Here is a 12,288-nt window from a genome sequence, read left to right as displayed (position 1 = left end):
AGCAGAGCAACTAAGCCCAGGTACCGCAAAGACAGAGCTGGCATACTCCAGAGCCCCCTGCCAGGATGAAAGGTCCTGCGTGATGCAAAAAGGATCTCGTGATCCACAACTAAGGCCCACTGGAGTCAAATAAATAAATATTTTTTAAAATACACTGATTCTGCTTCTTTGGGTATATAATCAGAAGTGAGACTCTGAGATCCTATGCATGTTCTTTTTAATATTTGAGGAACCTCCGTACTGTTTTCCATGTACTATTTACATTCCCACCAACCATTCACAAGAGTTCCTGTTTATCTGTATTGTGCAAGTATGCGGCACATGCACGTGGTTTGGAAAGACATGGAGAGAACCCCACTGCACTGGCAGCAAGAAATAGCAGCTGCATCATCTGCAGAAGAAGCCTTTGTACTACAGGTTGCTATGGAGCTGATGGTCCTCGGAGTCTACGAATCATCCTTCCCTGTGCCCATGAGCTAAGTCACTTCAGTCATGTCTGGCTCTTTGCGACCCTATGGACTGTAGTCCACCAGACTCCTCTGCCCATGGAGTAGGTTGCCATGCCCTCCTCCCGACTCAGGGATCAAACCCATGTCTCTTATGTCTCCTGCATTGGCAGGTGATTCTTTATCACTAGCACCACCTGGGGAGCCCGATCTTTCCTTACATCCTGAGATTTAATGGCCCCTCCCTAACAAAATCCCTCTGCCATCAAAGTTTAGCACCATTTTCCTTCTAGGTTGAAAAACCCTTATGAAATTTCATCTGGTTCAACACACTCTCCACACATTCAGTAATAATCCATCCATCGTGCTGTGCAATCCTCAAAAAGATGCCAAGGTTTAACAACTCATGCATTTATGATGGAATAATACACATGAAGGCGCCCGAGAAGCAAACCGGATTCAAGACATCTTCTTATCAGTCACAGTGACCTCAGCCAGCCCAAAAACTGTCATCTCTGAACTCTAATAATAAAAAGAAATGTGTATGCTGATGCACATGTCCCAGTGAGACTTCAACAACTTCCAAAGATACACTCCAAGGTCTTTTTCCCCTTCCAAATCCATCAGAAACCTTCTTCATTACAACCCAAAATAACAGAGAATACTAAAAGTAACCAACAATATCATCTCCGGGATTTTACCAACAGTATTTTAAGGTTGCATAGTGATCCTTGCCCTTCCAAAAGACATCACAAAATCCACTCCATGGAGTCAATGCTGTGGGGAACATTCTGGATCCCACCTCCAGGACCAATGCACCCATCCCTCCCTGTGGGCTCAGCTCAGGCCTTGATTCTAACACACTGCAGGGTAACAGTCCTCTTCCCAGTTCCACTTCCTTCCTTCCTCCACAGGTGTGATCATGACCTTCCCAATCAACCAACGCAGACAAACCTCAGTCACAGTGTCTGTGTCCCAAGTAAATTGAGCTAAGACACTATGGCATGCCCACCCTTCCAGGCAACCCACAATTAGCCATCAGCCCACATCCAGGTCCTCCAGTCAAAACTGAGACCACCCTTGTCAACAGTTCCACACAACGTGATCCCACAACTGTTGCAGGGAAGAGCCAATTCTGATTCCAAGTTGGAACGGTTTCTTTGCCTTGCTTCTCACTGCTGTGGTTATTGTAATCATCCATAATGGCTGGCCTCAGAGGACCCTACCTCTTGGCCTGACTGTTAACCTAAAGTGCCTTTGTTGAGCTCACAGGGAGATACTCTGACCTCCTAACCTGTGAATGGCTGCAGGAAAGAAGAGATGAACACAGAAGGGGGCTGAGCAGGGCCGAGCGAGCAGGGCACACCTTCCTGCTTGTTCCTCCGTTTGGTTCCAGAGGTCTCTTGTCAGGGTTAAGTAGTACTTGAGGGTTCCTCACGTCTCATATTGCACCATTGATTGCTCATTGGTTTAAGTAACTGTAACACTTTTAATAAAACCTTAAAATTCTGTGGGATAATCACAATGGAAAGAAAGGTTTTGATATAACATTTGGAGTCCTGCATGTCCGACAACAGAAGATGAGATGGTTGGATGGGATCACTGACACAATGAGTTTGAGTAAACTCTGGGAGTTGGTGATAGACAGGGAGGCCTGGCGTGCTGCAGTCCATGGTGTCACAAAGAGTCGGACATGACTGAGCGACTGAACCAAACTGTACGTGGAGTCCTGCTGTTGAGGCGGAAGTGATTCAGAGGCCTGGGAACTGAAACCTGGTCTGGTGGCCAGGTTGGGGTTGGGTGGGGGTTGATGTGGGGTGCTGGTGGGGTGGGGCTGGATGTGGGGTGCTGGCTGGACCCAGGAATATTCCTGCAATTAGAATTTAAGCAGTTTAAGCAAACAAGAACTGGCTGTATGTAGGGATGACAAGCTAGAATGTGAAACACACAACTCTTAGAAAGGGCTACTTCATACTAACACTTCTAAGGAGAAAAATGTCTCGACATTCCACTTCTTCAAGGATCAAGCTTATTAGTCACTGCAGGGACCCAGCGAAAGTGCACCCTGAGGGCAAAGCAGGATTGAGAAAAGCAGGCACCATACTGTGCTTTGACATTCTGGCCTTGGTATTTCAGGAAGGGTCTCTTGGGTCCATCCACCTCTTCAGCAAGTCCAGAGAAGTTTGGGGGGAGTCTCTCCTGGTTTTCAGGTTATTGATTGATGACCCCAATTTTGTTTGACAGTGTTTTAACATACATAGCACCCAGTTAAAAGACACTGAGTAGAACTTCCCTGGTGGTCTAGTGGTAAATAATCCACCTCCCAATGCATAGGACCCGGATTTGATCCCTGGTCTGGGAGGATACCACGTGCCTCGGAGCAACTAAGCCCGTGCAACACAAGTACTGCGCCTGTGCTCTACAGCCTGTGCTCTGCAACAACAAACAGTAGCCACAGCAAAGAGAAGCCTGCACACAAGAAACTAGAAAGTTGCTTCTCCTTGCTACAACTAGAGAAGGCCCACATGCAGTAAAAAGAGGCTCAGCACGGCCAAAAAAAAAAAAAAGACTGAGTCCTCTGGACTGACCAAAAGAAGCATCAAAGCACCAGTCTCCAAACATACCCCAGCCAAGTTTGTGTGGAGAATTCATAGCCAGATTGCTGCAAAAAGAGAAAGAGCCCAGCACAATGAAGACTTAGCATAGCCAAAAATAAATTTTAAAGATTATTAAAGAGAAAAAAAACTTTTAATGAGAAATGCACTCTTTATAAAAATTTCTTTTCCATGCTTATGATGACAAAGCTTAAAATACTTACATGAGAAAAACTTGTTTACATCATAATATATAATACTTAAGTCAGTACTTCAATGTAATGGGATGTCAAATTACTATATGATCACTTGACGGTAATTAGGCAATTTACTTCTTGTTGAAAAATTGTAATATATTTTCTCTTATTTTTTGTTGTCTGTTTCTGAAAGATCTGTCAGTTGTGGACAACAAAGCACATTGTAAAATATAAAGTCTTAAGAAGACATTAGATTTTATTTTCACCAAAATTATCAACTTGGCAATATTTATAAATATTTCTATCTGTATTATGTGACTGAACTCAAGTTGTAAAGGAACTGTCTTTCTTTACATTTACAGGGCACCTACTATGTTCCCTGTAATTGTCTACGTGCATTTTAATGTTACAAAAGTCTCAAAATAACCCACTGACTTATGTATTTGTTAGTGTAAGGCATTAAATTAAATTAAACATTAAATTAAACATTAAATCTGGGTCATAACATGTGGATTGAAAAAGTAACGCTCAGGGAAAACTATTGAAAAAAAAAAAAACAAAAGAAATAGGATGGCAGGATTTAAGAGATTACCACTGAAACATATATATTACCATATGTAAAAGAGCCAGTGGGAGTTTGATGAATGAGCGAGTGCTCTGGGACAATCTGGAGGAATACGGTGGTGAGAGAGGTGGGTTCAGGAGGGAGGGGACATATGTACGCCTATGGCCTATTCATGTTGATGTACAGCAAAAACCATCACAATATTGGGAAAAAAAAAAACAGTTAAGTGATGGTGAGTTAGGCCTGAACACAGAATCAAAGCATTTCCACACCTAACACATTTGTGTAGTTTTCCTCCAGTTTGAATTTTCTGGGGGTCAAAAAGTTGATATATTTTACCACATTCTCTACATGTCTAAGTTTTCACTGCCGTATGGAGTCTCAGATGATCTGCAACGTCATTCCTTGTGACTGAAGGGTTTGCCACATAATAACATTTATATGGTTTCTCTCCTGTATGAACTGCCTAATGTGCAGTTAATGCTGAACATGCACTAGAAACTGCCACATTCATTTCACTTGTATCTTTTCTATGCAGTATGAATTCTCTGAATTATAAGGCCTGAGCACGGACTAAAGGCTTTGCCACACTAACAACATTTGCACTAAAATGTTTCTCACAGCTGTCACATTTCTAATGTTTCTCTCTAGTATGAATTCTCCAATGGTTTCTAAGTTTGTCATTTCAAATAAAGCACTAACCATATACATCATATTTATATGATTTCTCTCCTGTCTGAACTGCCTGATGATGAGTTATGGATGACTGTGCCTAAATGGTTTGTCAAAATTTTTATATTTCTGAGGTTCTCTCCAGTATGAATTCTCTGATGAACTGCAAGGTTTGCATTCACACTGAAAGCCCTGCCACATATACCTCATTTATATGGTTTCTCTCCAGTATGAACTCTCTGATGAATACCAAGTTTTCCAGTATGACTAAACGCCTTGCCATATACATCACATTTATATGGTTTCTCTCCAGTATGAAGTCTCTGATGAACAGTAAGGTTGGCAGTATGACTAAATGCCTTGTCACATACATTGCATTTGTATGGCTTCTCTCCAGTATGAATTCTCTGACGAAGTTCAAGTCTTGTAGTTTGATTAAAGGCCTTGCCACATACATCACATTTATATGGTTTCTCTCCAGTATGAATTCTCTGATGAACTGCAAGGCCTGTAGTTTGACTAAAGGCCTTGCCACACACATCACATTTATATGATTTCTGTCCAGTATGAACACTCCGATGAACAGCAAGGTTTGAACTTATTCTGAAAGCCTTTGCCACATACATCACATTTATATGGTTTCTCTCCAGTATGAATTCTCCGATGAAGTCCCAGTTTTGCAGTCTGATTAAAAGCCTTGCCACATATATCGTATTTATATGGTTTCTCTCCAGTATGAACTCTCTGATGAACAGCAAGGTTTGAACTTACACTGAAAGCCTTGGCACATATACCATAATTACATGGTTTCTCTCTAGTGTGAACTCTCTGATGAACAGCAAGGTTTCCAGTACAACTAAACACCTTGCCACACACATCACATTTATATGGTTTCTCTCCAGTATGAATTCTCCAATGAACTGCAAGGTTTGAAGTTTGACTAAAGGCTCTGCCACAAATATATTTATGTGGTTTCTGTCCCATATGGAATCTCTGATGAACTGCAAGCTTTGCAGCTTCATTAAACGCCATGCCACATATATCACATTTATATGGTTTCTCCCCAGTATGAAGTCTGCAATGAATAGTAAGGTTTGCAGTATGACTAAACGCCTTGTCACATACATTGCATTTGTATGGCTTCTTTCCAGTATGAATTCTCTGATGAACTGCAAGGTTTGAAGTTTGACTAAAGGCCTTGCCACATACATCACATTTATATGGTTTCTCTCTCATATGATATTGCCAACGAATTACAAATTTTGCAGCTTGATTAAAGGCCTTGCCACATACATCACATTTATGTGGTTTCTCTCCAGTATAAATTCTCCAATGCATTGCAACTTTTGTGGTTTGATTAAAAGCCTTGTCGCACACATCACATTTATATGGTTTTCCTCCTGTATGAATTCTTTGATGTCTAGTGAGTTCTGAGTCCTGAAGAAAGGTTATGTCATACTCATTACATTTGTAAGGTCTTTTCTTTTGTGGTTCATAGTCTGGTAACAGTTCTGAAGGATGCATAACAGCATTTTCATGTTTATGAGAAAAGCCTTTGCAGACATTACGAGTTCTCTGAGACAATAAACCTGAGGTGCTGACGTTTGTCACAACTTGACTACATTCAAAAATTATCCCTTCAGATTGTACCATCTGCAATTCATCCTGAAAGGTTGATCCATGCCTTTCAAAAGGTCTATTTCCTGCATCACTTCAACTATGATGATCTCTTCCATCAGTGAGGTTTTGTTATGGGATGTAGACAATCCTTTGTCATTTCTTTCATCATCTGTCCACAAACAATCAAAGTCATGTATATTTTCCTGGATCTTCCTGAGGCGAAAATCTTTGATTTCAAGGCTTTCAGCTCTTCCAAACATCACTCTTTGAAAAATTTCCCTTTTACCACTGTTTGCTTTTGCTTGTAATTTCTTGGTCATATGTATATGAGACATATCTATAAGACATAAAGAACCACAGGTATTCTATTAGTTACAATTCATAAATAAATTATTTCTTATCAAACACATGATATTATACCAAAAGTCATATCCATCCTGAACAGAATTACGAATCTTTGCAATGATGATCTTAAAACTATAGAACACTAAAGGAATAGAACTCTTTAAAAAAAGAGTGATCATATGTAATTCAAATTAACTTTAGGGTAATGTAGTTTCAAACACAATCAGAAAACATTCATTTTATGCAAACTCATGTCAGTTTGCAAAGAGAACGTATTTTCCCACCATGACCTCAAAGCTCATCCTACTTTGTACTAAACACGCTGCTGTCTCATAATTGAGGAGAAACTAATGGTATATTGTACACACTTTATGCATATTTATACACATTTAAATGGTAAAGAACATACAGGACTATAGAGGTGACTCAGTGGTAAAGAAACTGCCGGCCAATGCAGAAGACACGGCACAGTGGGATATAATCCCTGTGTGGGAAAATCCCCTGGAGCAGGAAATCACAACCTAGTGCACCATTCTTGCCTGAAAAAAATTCCATGGATAGGAAAGCTTGGTGGGCTACAGTTCATGAGATCACAAAGAGTCAGACAGGACTGAGCAACTGAGCAAACAAGCATCAATCAGACAACACATTGGAATGGTAAATAATGCAAAAGAAGCATTCTAACGAATAATGTAAAAAATAAATGGCAGTTAGTAACTGGTCAACAAATACTGCATTAAGAAAATAAAGAATTCTATTTATATATATATATATATTTGCTGGACCATGTGGCTTATGAGATCTTGGTTCCCTGACCATGAATTAAATCCAGGCTCGCTGCAGTGAAACTCCTGAATCCTATCCACTGGACTGTCAGGGAATTCCCTAAAATAATTTAAAAAATAAAAAAATAAACACTTTTCTAAATACCTCTTAGAAATCTATCAGTAGATAGACATATAGGCATTTTATGATGTTAATAAGTGGTTCATGTCAGTTCTATTGTGTAATACAAAAAGACCGTCATTTTTAAAAAACAAAAAATAAGTGAAACATTCTCTGCTTACACAATAATCATTCAATACATCAACTCCCTATCTACACAGTAACCTAAACTCACCCAGTTCATTGGCTCCAAGATATATGTAAAGGAACAAGCTTTGGGGCTGCCCTTGTGGCTCAGAGGTAAAGAATTCGCCTGTTAGTGCAGGTAGGGCACACAGGTTTGATCCTTGATCCGGGAAATTCCCACATGCCTGAGAACAACTAAGCCTGTAGGCCACAAGTGATGATTCTGTGCTCTAGAGCTGGGGAGTCACAACTTCTGCGCAAACACACAGAGACCACGCACTGCAACAAGAGAATCCACTAGAATGAGAAGTCCATGCACTGTAACTAGAGGGTAGCCCTTGCTTGCTGCAAGTAGAGAAAAGCCCCTGAAGCAACAAAGACCCAGTGCAGCCAAAAACAAATAAATTTTAAATAAATTTTTAACATACTGTTATGAATATAAAGGAATGTGATTGGAAAACTTAGTTAACTAGAGTCAGAGACAACTCTCTTGGGAACGAAATGTAAAATAACAACATACAAGATGTAATGTAGACAAAGAGACATGTCACAATAAGCATGACAGGAAGTAAATATACCTTTTAAGCAAAAGTAACCTTTGAGGCAAACTCCCTGAGGTCCAGTAGTTAGGACCATGTGCTTCCACTGTAGGGGGCACAGATTCCATCCATGAATGGGGAACTAAGAACCAGACTGCCATGTGGCACAGCAAAAAAATAATAATAGTAATAACCTAATTTTTCCTATAAAACACACAAGAGTCTATGCCCCCTAACAGCACTAATTACCACAGGAGGGGGACAAGGGGAAGTAAATCCCTTTGAAATAGCTCATCACATGCTACCCAAAGTCAAGCAACAAAATTGACAGGAGTCAAATGACAGATTGTTGCAGAACATATAAAGACCTTGCCTTCTGGGACCTGTTTTCTTGGAGTCCACTTTCCATGAAACCTCTCTCTTTAAACAAAAAAAATCACTTTGTTCATTTAGAAACAGCCATGTGTAGGTCAGAAGTACTTTCCATTTTCCTTAATAAAATGTAATTTTGAGGTAGGAATCGGAAGGCCTGCAGGTTGGACATCTACAGTCAGCTACCCTCCTCTTGCATGCCCTGAGATAAGAGATAGGTCGGCTCCGGTTGAGGAATTTACAGCCAACAAAAACAGGGTAAACAGGCAGTTTGTCTCTTAATTCAAGGGAACAGTCATGGCAAGGACAAATAAAGGAAAAAACCCTGTCTGATAAAGGAGACAGTACACAAGTGCAGAAAGGTGCCTTGGAGTTAAAAGTCAGAGGATCAGTCCAGGCCATGAGTTTTGCTCCTCTGAGAAGCCTTTACTTCAAGATCCAGGGTGTGCCTGTGTACCCAAGGGGAGGGTCCTGAGACAAATTAACCGGGGGGGACAAAGCAAGGTGATTGGCCCACATTCCTCATACCTTTCTTTCTAAAAACACACATCTTACTTTCCTTAAGCAACCATGAGCTGTCCGTTATATTAGCATTTTGTAGACTGATGAACATAAATACCAGTGATAATGTCAAAGAATATTTGCTTTCTTACAGAGAACATCTCAGGGTGGCATCAAACGTATTCATTAATAGTCCAAAATCTCTTTAGTTTGTCTGTAAGAGGAAATGAGTTTTCAGTAATCTGTGTTTCAGAATCTTATTTTATTTGGAAATGACCTAGATGTTCAACGAACTTTCATCACTTAGTTTATTTATTTATTTATTTTGTTTGTTTTGTTTGTCCTGTATAAAAAAGGATCCCAATATAAAGGTATTTAGAAGGGGAGAACAAGGGACATATCCCTTGGTGTAAGGACACGGGATAAGGATAAGCCTCAAAAAGAAGGGTGGGAGGGGAATATCGTTAAGGCAGTAAAATATCCTCTGTAAAAAGTTGGAGGAGGAGTCTGCATAGCTTCAGAGGTGAAGGCAGAGGTTGCCTTCTCAGTGGTGGGGCTCTCCACTCAAGTGTTCAAAGGAAGGGAAATTTGGTGTCTCTCGCCTTGGTTCTGTTCCAGCCATTCTGTTGCTCACTCTGCGTCACCTTCTGCCTTGTGTGGATAAGACTGCTGCAGGGCTTGGAAGGCAGAGATTCGCTTGTGTGGGTTAAAAGTCAGCATCTCCAGCAGCAGCTGTGCTCCAGATTCCTCCAGCTCAGGGACCACCGACTGCACTGGGCGGGGCCCTCTGGGGGAAAAGGCTCCTTGGGGTAGAGAGACCTCTCGGGTCCAGTCATCCTCTGGGGGCAGTCCGATCAGGTCAAAGATTTTGCCTAACTGGTCAGCTTCAGAGTTTCCACAGAAGAGAGGCTTTCGACGAAACATCTCTGCGAAGATACAGCCAACGCTCCACATGTCCACGGGTGTTGCATATGTAGATGGCAAAAGAACTTCTGGAGCACGATACCAGACTGTAACAACCATAGGTGTAAGTGCCATCTGGCAGCTGTGGATTCTGGCCAGGCCAAAGGCAGCCAGCTTGACTGTCCCACCATTTGTCACCAGAATGTTCTCTGGCTTCAGGTCTCGGTGAACAATGCAGTTGGCATGAAGGAAATCCAGGCCTCTTGGAAACTGGTGCATCAGATCCTTTGTGATCTCCACTGGCACGTCTGATGGGGGTCCCTTGTCCAGATGTGTCCTTAGGTCTTGGTCCACATGCTCAAACACCAGGGTCGCTTTGGTCTCCCGGTCAGTTCAGGCCGTTGCACAGACGTCCATGAGCCTGACAACACTGGGATGCTCAAAAGCCTCCAGACGCTGCAGTAAGGCCACCTCCCGAACAGAACTGATGGGCAGGCCCCCGCCAGCACCTCCTCCACTGGGGACTCTTACACTCTTGAGGGCCACGAAGTGGCCACTGTGGGGATCACGGGCCTTATACACTGTCCCATAGGCACCGACACCAATCTCAGCCACTGGCTCATATCAGGAGGTAGCCATTCTCAGACCAGAGGAGACCCTCGCCCCGTGTCAGGAGCTGCGTGGTCCGCCCGTTATCCAGATCCTGGAGCTGGTTCCTGCAGCGCCATACACTCGAGGTCTGTCCTAGGCAGCTGGACGCTATTGCCCCGACCATAGACACAGGCCGAAGGCTAGAGCGGCCCCCTTTACCACCCCCACCCCTCACCATGTGACCGGCTGCCCCATCACTTAGTTTAGCACAATCCTAGAAACTCAGGTTATTCAAATCTGCAGAGATTATTTTAGACAGACATTTCTAAAGTATAATCATTCCTAACAGAGTTTATCTAAAATCTCCAATCGTATTTGCATTCTTTCCTTAAAAGTTTCTTCACTCGAGTTACTTTAAGTGTTGACAAACTTACTTAACATTAAACCTGGGTACATTAAAAGTATTAGACAATGTTAAAGACACAAGACATGTCTTAATTAGATTAGCAAACAAACATTAATACTAGATATTTAATATTGAATATTTCCCAGTTCACGTGAACCTGAAATTCATTTAGGTTAATTTCTCTTGTAATTGTTTGATTTGTAAGTGCTTACTGTTTTTTTTTTTAACAAACAATTGAATTAGAGCTAATTTACAAATTAACCTCAGCAATATTATCCAAAAACAAAGACACACACTGAGACAAACATAAATGCACATCGACAGACATGAGAGCTTTCATACTTTCCTGCTTGAGATTTAAAATCTCTTTCACCTTTTTCTTCCCATCCCCTGCCCTGTGGTTTAAAATTCTAATTTGCCCAAGACTGAAATCCCTGGAAAAATGGGTTATGTATTTCCAGGACATGGCAAAGTTTGCACGCTATGCAGGGTCGATTCAGTCCTGTCCAACCCCCTGCAACCCCGTGGACTCTAGCCCACCAGGCTCCTCTGTCCATGATGGGACTCTCCAGGCAAGAATATTGGAGTGGGTTGCCATTCACTCCTCCAGGGGATCTTCCCTACCCAGGGGTCAAATCCACGTCTCTTGTGTCTCCCCCAGGGGCTTTCAGGTTCTTTACCACTAGAGTCATCTGGGAAGCCCTGGCAAAGGTTAACTTTCAGCTTTTTTTTCGGCAGGTCTTTTTAAACAAGCCTTGCTGTTTTTAATTCCATATGTAAAAAGAACCGGTTTTGCACTTTCAAAGAAAAAAAAAAAATTTCATCTTAACCAGTTTTCTCCAGAGTCGAAACAATATCATGGCCATCCTGTGTCAAACAAGCTATCTTTCCTTTCTATAGTCATAGCTTTACGGCTAAAATACAGATCAAATAGTGCTCAAATTGACTGTGATAACAGGGACAGAAGGATTGATAAAAATCTTGGAACTTCCCTCCAGTGAGATGGGGGTCTTTAATCAGAAGAATCTAAAGGGATAAACAAACTTGCTAGAGTGGGGGAACCTGGGCTCCCCCTCCCCACTCAGAGACTGGGGCAGTTAGAAGGGGACCAGCTGATGGAGAGGGAGACAGAGGGGTTGGGAGGGGTGTTAGGCCAAAACAGGACAAAGAATGGAGAGAGAAAGGGCAATGGGGGACACTATTGGAGCTGTGGGCCAGGTAAAGAGAATCGATTTAAAAAGTAAAGATTTCATCAGCCAAAATATAATGTGACATTGTAATATGGATAATCATCTTCACAAATGCGTAGTTCTTTCTTCAGTTGTAACTTCTCGTTAGGCGGTTTTAAGTTATCTTTATTTACCTCATGGTAGGCAGAGAGGAGGATCCAGGAGACAACTTGGACGTTGCTAAGCCTGGGGTTGGTTGGCAAGTTCAGTTCAGTTCAGTCGCTCAGTCGTGTCCGA

General features: G+C 41.8%; 1 pseudogene; it reads right to left on the bottom strand.

The window, feature by feature from the left end:
- Positions 1-9,333: 9,333 nt before the first annotated feature.
- Positions 9,334-10,488, bottom strand: LOC113875603 (annotated as a pseudogene).
- Between the last annotated feature and the right edge of the window lie 1,800 nt (positions 10,489-12,288).

Source organism: Bos indicus x Bos taurus, chromosome 18, assembly GCF_003369695.1.
Source record: "Bos indicus x Bos taurus breed Angus x Brahman F1 hybrid chromosome 18, Bos_hybrid_MaternalHap_v2.0, whole genome shotgun sequence".
Taxonomy (NCBI): Eukaryota; Metazoa; Chordata; class Mammalia; order Artiodactyla; family Bovidae; genus Bos; species Bos indicus x Bos taurus.
This window is presented reverse-complemented; position numbering and strand designations above follow the sequence as displayed.